The sequence below is a fragment of the Thermobia domestica genome, chromosome 2 (genome assembly GCF_964235325.1).
Source record: "Thermobia domestica chromosome 2, izTheDome1.hap1.1, whole genome shotgun sequence".
NCBI lineage: Eukaryota > Metazoa > Arthropoda > Insecta > Zygentoma > Lepismatidae > Thermobia > Thermobia domestica.
In genome coordinates, this window is record NC_137455.1 from 70,720,374 (window position 1) to 70,727,183 (window position 6,810).

Below are 6,810 nucleotides of genomic sequence, written 5' to 3' on the forward strand. Positions count from 1 at the left end.
TTCTCCCTTTCCTCCCACTTTCTTCATTCCACCATTTCATTCATTACTCATCATCACCGTCTCCTTTAGCCTAACCGGCATAACCGTGGGACGTAAAACTCAAAGATTTCATTTCATTTCATCAATGAATATACAACCCAAAATTTTAATCAACTTTTACCTCCGGATGGAGTATAGCACTTTATATATATATATATATATATATATATATATATATATATATATATATATATATATATATATATATTTGCAAAGAAAGTAATATTCGAATCTACTATACGTCCCATTTTTGCACTACTTAAAAGGAAGACTGATCAGAGCTGACTGGTGCTTGCGCGAAAAGTGTACTCATCAATGGCCCTGGAGACACGAGTTCAATTCCCAGTGAGGACTCATGTGGCTCGAATCTCGCATTAAGTTGTAGGTGTACGTCTTTTTTTATAGCCTTGCTGCTGAAAGGGGTGCTAAAGTTAATTCAAAGCCAAGCAAATAACAATAGTAAACTGAATAGTATTTTCTGTTGTATAAAAGCGTTATTTTCACAGATATTATAATTAAGCAAAATTGATAGAATGGGTCGTGGGTCATCGAGTCGTTTGGATCACGATTTCTGTTGGGGTCATCCGGGTGTGGGTCCTGCTTCTGAAACCTAGTGACTCAGTCGGACCTGGTAACCCAGCGACACAGAAGCAATCAAAATATCATCTCTACAGCAATTACAGCAGATAGCTGATTAATGATGTTTAATACTCGAGCTCGAATATGTAGCTTCGTGTAGCGTGGTGGGTGAAGCTCTTACCTTTATTAGTGTAGTGAAGGTAAGTTATGATCTTGATTCTGCAAATTTCTTGAAATAAATTTTCTCATTTCGAAAGCATTTGAAGAATTGGGTCGACTAATTGTGTTATCAGTACAATCAAATTATCCAGGCAAGGTAAGTTATGATACCGGTTCTGTCAAGTTCTTGAAATATATTTTCTCATTTTCAGAGTACTTAAGAACTTTACCAACTGATTATAACAGATCATAACTTACCTTGGTTGAAAAAAAAATGGATTTATTGAAAACGTAACTAATTGGTCAAACTCTTCAAATGCTTACAGAATGAGAAATTTAATTCAAGAATTTAGCGAAATCGATATCATAACTTACATTGGCTGAAGAATTTGGCTTGTAGTAATAACTTTATTTTTCTAAACTCGTTTGGAACTCATCTTAAACTCGTTTTTCTTTTTCACACGGAATGTTTTGGATTGGTCTTCCCTTCTAGATAAAATATTTCAGAAATACTGAAATAGCTGTTCATTTATTTGAAATGAGAAGTCTACATACAAAATTTCATTTTTCTAGCTTTCAAAAATTCGGATATATGTACATTTTAATATAATAATTGCCACCCCACTTCCCTCCTTTCCAGTCGAATTTCCATGTCTTTCTTCGTGGTGCATTACGTCACAAGCTGTATGCCCGGTGGGCATTGATCAATCAGTTACTCTGAACTTCTTTTATACCCAGAGATGGATTTTGATGATGTTAAGCATGTACGTGCTGTGCTGATTATTATTAAGGCAGGCCCTATTAAACGTAAATAACGTATATTGGTTGTAATTCTTTACGCAAAACCTACAAGTATTTACAGTTAGATGTCAAAATATAATTTAGTCACTAAGCAACATGAGGACAGTATTATAAAGGTCAGAAAGTTGTTACTTTTTCTTTTAGGATAAGATGGTATTTAAGAATCGGATTGAGTATAGCCCGCTCCCCCCAGTGATTTTTAACGAATCATAGTGATTCTAACGATTCATATTAGTTCATAATGAATCGGAATCGCATGCTATAAAGATTTAAGATGTAAATCTTGTGGTAAGGAGGTTTCAGTATAAGTAGTAGTAGTAGTAGCAGTAGTAGTAGTAGTAGTTGTTGTAGTAGTTGTTGTTGTGGTAGTTAGTAGCAATACTAGTAGTAGTAGTAGGAACGGGTTAGAAGCCCCGCAGGGGTTGGTTGGGTTCCGTTCTCGATATAAGTAGTAGTAGTAGGAGGAGGAGAAGAGTAATAATAATAATAGTAGTAGTAGTTGTTGTTGTTGTAGTAGTTGTTGTTATGGTAGTTAGTAGCAATACTAGTAGTAGTAGTAGGAACGGGTTAGAAGCCCCGCAGGGGTTGGTTGGGTTCCGTTCTCGATATAAGTAGTAGTAGGAGGAGGAGGAGGAGAAGAGTAATAATAATAATAGTAGTAGTAGTAGTAGTAGCAGTAGCAGTAGTAGTGACTCTTCCAGTTCCGGTGACAAAGAACTGGGGGGAGCGGGCTATACACAAGCCTAAGAATCTTTACCGTCAACCATATCAAGCACAATGCAACTAACTCTTACTATTTAAAGAAAAATAATATTGTATTTACTTACACAGAATTCACAAGTAAATATTCCATGTCAAGCACAACCAAGTAAGATGAACCAGTAAATGAACCGCCAATTTACATGAAGCATACTATCACAAACAGGCCGTAATTGCATTTAGCGTTAAGCTTTAATTTGCATGTACCAGAGAGTTAGTTAGTCGGCAAAATAAATAATTAAATATAATATTAAATAAGATAAATAACTTCATAAATCAGAAATATTAAAAAATGAAAAAAAATGAATGAATGAAAGGAAAGAAATGTTAAATTCAAGGATGTTATAAATAGAGGATCTGCCCATATGTATCTTCATCCTATTAAATCGATGAAGCCAAAAAACAACCGAGCATCGGCACATCTGATTGGCTACTCTCGTTTCTGCCATCGTATGATTGGCTACTTTCGTTTCCGCCATGATTGTTGGCTCAAAACTTTGCGATCCTATTAGGCGGAGTGGGGAGAGTAAGGGTGGCGAAACTGTGACGTATGGCTTCAAATTTTGTTGTAAGGGAAGATCCTCTATTTTATAAGATTGTTGGTTAAATTAAAATACTAGAACTTATAATGAAGCACAATCTTAACCTATAACGTTCAGAAAGAATAAGGATTTAGGATTTAGATTTCTGGGCTTTCGGCATCTAAGGCCATTTAGCCCGTCACGATTTGAGGGATGACGTCCCTCGGCGAGCACACAATCCGGGGAAAGGGAAGGAAGAAAGGATTGAGGAGGGAAGGAGGCGGCCTGGACCTATAAGTTAGGTACCACTCCGGCATTTGCCTGGTGTGAATGAGGAAAACCCAGGAAAACCTCAGTCAGGGTGGCTGGCCTGAAAAAACGTGTTACACTTTTTCGACCGAGTGACCCCACCGGGAATCGAACCCGGGACCTCAGAAAGAATAAGATTGTGGAAGAAAATAGTTTAAAAGAATACTTAAGTTGATGCAAAGATAAATCTTACAGTGACTTCGCAAACTTTTTCAACATTGCTTTATTCTATAACGAGTATAGCGTAGTCATTTTGTGTTCTAATTGGGTATTTTCGATATTCGTACAGAAAGTCAATTTCAATTTTGTACGACAATTCCCATGAATAGAAAATAAGGAGTACCAACATACCTGTAGACAATGTTGTATTGCATTTTTTCAAAAATTTCTAGTTTCTTATTACCATTTAAGGGCAATATATTTTAATTGTTATTTATTTCACTTTTATGGGCAAAATCGTTTTTTAAAAACATTTTCACAATCCGGTTTTGGTACTTCTAAAAACCGAAAACCGAAGAACTGTTTTTTGTGGCTAGTACTAATATATATATACAGGGGCGGATCCAGGATATGATCAAGGGAGGGGCTAACCATATTATGCCGTTTTATCCAGTGTAAAGCAGGATCGAAGCTAATTTTATCCAGTGTATACCTCAGCGTCAAGGGAGGGGCTATAGAACCTATAGCCCCCCTTGGATCCGCCACTATATATATATATATATATATATATATATATATATATATATGGTGTGCGTGTGTGTGTGTGTACGGAATGGGACTCACGGTTTTTAAAAGTGTATAGTTTTAGTATGGTCAGAGATACAGAAGAAAAAGCATGCATTATAAACGAGAACTCAAAAAGTTTATTTGCTTTTACAAGTCATTCCAACTTACTAGGGAAGGGGGCACTTGAGTTGCCAAACGACATGTATCGGATAAGAAAGAGGGTTTAAAATTATGTACATATGCAAATTTATAGCGGCTGAGGGCAATATGGAAAAGCAGGAGAGCCTGAAGAAATATGGCCGACCGTAGGGCCCAACAACACAGAAAGCTAAGGAATTACTCGTTTCGCACGTGAATGGTCACAGAAATGAAGCTAAATGTTTAGTAGTAGATGCATAAGACCTGCTATATGTAATGAACATCATGGCCGGCATATTGAAAGTGGCCATCTTGTAGGATTCACAGTATAAAGTGGGTCATGTGGCATCTTAAATAGCACTGAAATTTTACCAGGAATACATTGGTGTTAACCATTCTGTAGTAACTATTGTGAGTTAAGAAGTAACATGCAAGAAGGACACATATAAACTCTATGATAGACTCACTAGTATGACGCAAAAGCTAGAGCTTGGGGAATTCTGGTTTGTATACAGATCAAAGGAAAAGAATGAAAGGGAATCTTTAAGTTTTACGTCCCACGGTTATTCCGGTGAGGCTAAAGAAGACGGTGATGCTGTGAAATGAGTGAAATGGTGGAATGAAGAAAGTGGAAGGAAACGGGAGAATCTCGAGGAAACCCATGAGCACGGTGTTTGTCCACAACAAAGTCCACACGGCTCGAACATACCAAAGGAAAAGTGTATTTACATGGAGAATAGTTGCGAGTAAGGGAAAGATAGTCATTGACGACAGAAAAAGAAGAGACCAAAGGTGAGTCCGTGCCACCTGCTGTGTATCTTGTTTGCAGACAGAAAATACGCGAAAAAGCCCATTAGCTAATATTTGTGTTATCAGTGAAGTAGTTAAGTAAGATAGAGCGGTTGATAGCAACTTTAATGTGCCCTTGGTCAGTGAGCCACTGTTGAGGAAGTGCTAAAAAAAATGACAAGGTATATTCTAATTCATGATTTGGAAAAGTTATTTTTTCTTGTGGGGATGAATATGAATCCCAAAGTTATTGTGTCATTATTAATGCTTGAGTTTGGGACGTGCGATAATAATCCCTTGTACAGAAGATCAGAAATGTAGTTTGTAGTGAATATTGATACAGTGGTCGAAGAATATCAAACGTTAGAGATAGATGATAGCGTGTCAGGTGAGAACAGCTCTTATGTTTTCATCACACTCTTATAGATACTGTACACATTAAATTTCATAGATTGGTATGTACCTTTATCAGCATATATATTGAGAAGAAGCACGTCGTAATTGTACCTGTAATCCCCAGCCCTCCTTTGTGTCGGGTGTTTTAACGTGACAACTATCCATCTTTAACACTGAAATATTACAAGATCTTTGCATGTGCAAATCCTCTTTGTAATATTTTTCTAGATATGCATCCTGTGCCAACATTATTCCGACAGGTTATTCCGACGTTTGTTCAAGTATCCCTTCATGACTTTCTTGCATGTTACTTCTCAACTCATAATAAAGTTACTACAAAATGGTTAATACCAATGAATTCCTGGTAAAATTTCAGTGCTATTTCATATGCCATATGATCCAATTTCTCTTTTTCATTGTGAATCCGAATTCAAGATGACCACTCAATATGACCACTCATGATATTAATTACAGATATAGCCGATCTTGCCATGCCTCTACAACTAAACATTTGACTTTAATTTCTGTGGCCATTCACGCGCAGGATGAGTGATTCCTTAGCTTTCTGTGTTGTTGGGCCCTACGGTTGACCATATTTCTTCCTCTCCTGTGTTTCCATGTTGTCCTCAGCCGCAATAAATTTGCATATGTACATAATTTTACACCCTCTTTCATATCTGATACATGTCGTTCGGCAACTCGAGTGCCCCATTCGAATCCTTCCCTGCTCAGTTTAACTAAATGTGAGCTCCATTTGTAACTTTTACAATATCTAAATTGAACTCAATCTCTCTCCAGGTATTCTGTAATATCAGAAGTGTTGCCTAATACAGTTCTTCAGTTCATCAAGGTTACGCAGCTTTTCACCAGAATACACAAGGTGTTTCACATACCCCCACAGGAAGAAGTCCAGGGAGTAACAGCAGGATGGCGTGAAAGCCACCTAATTGGCCCATCATGATCTATCCAACGGTCAGGAAGTTCAGTATCAAGGTACTCCCTCACTTGTAGGCTCCAATGTGGCAGAGCACCATCCAATGGGAATATCACTTGTGATTGCAAATGTTGTAACTGGGGAACAGCAAAGTGTTGAAGTATGTCTAAGAACACATTTCCTGTTATTGTTTGCTCTATTAAAAAGAAGGAGGTCATAAGTGCATTATGTATTAAAGCACACCAAACATTCAATTTGGAACTGTCTCTAGAATGTTCTATGTACGCATGTGGATTCTCAGATCACCATATCCTAACATTGTGTCTGTTAATACACAGCCAGACAAGTGAAAAGTTGCCTCATCAGACAAAACAACGTTCAATAGGAAATTATGGTTATGATCAATCCTGTCCAGAATTTCAGGAGCAAATGCTGCTCTCTGTGGCTCAACGTTGGGCTTAATTTCTTGCAATAATTGAACATTATACGTGCTTAAACGTAATCGTTTGTGTACCACATAGTGCATTGTTGACTTTGGAATTGCCAATTGCCTGCTTGCTGCGTGAATTGACTTCCTCGTGCTACGTGAGTAACACTCTCTTATTGCTCCCACGTTTTCTTCTGACACACGGATTTACCACCGCTGTGTTGTGTTCAGTA